Below are 230 nucleotides of genomic sequence, written 5' to 3' on the forward strand. Positions count from 1 at the left end.
GCGGCTCAGCTGAAGCCTCAGCCCAGCGTGCAGTTGCGGTGGAAAAAAAAAAAGCAAACACAAGGGCAGGAACCGTGCGCGTGGGACAGAGGAGCGCAGGGCTGGCAGGAACCGCGGGGGTGGGGAGGGCAGGCACGTGCCACCGCAGGCAACCACCAGACGCGATCCCCTTCCTCGCAGGCGGGAGAATCCGCAGGGCCCCCGGGGGCCCCCGGCCCAGCGAAGGGGGA

This window comes from Fulmarus glacialis, unplaced genomic scaffold (genome assembly GCF_000690835.1).
Source record: "Fulmarus glacialis isolate BGI_N327 unplaced genomic scaffold, ASM69083v1 scaffold18621, whole genome shotgun sequence".
In the NCBI taxonomy this organism is placed as follows: domain Eukaryota; kingdom Metazoa; phylum Chordata; class Aves; order Procellariiformes; family Procellariidae; genus Fulmarus; species Fulmarus glacialis.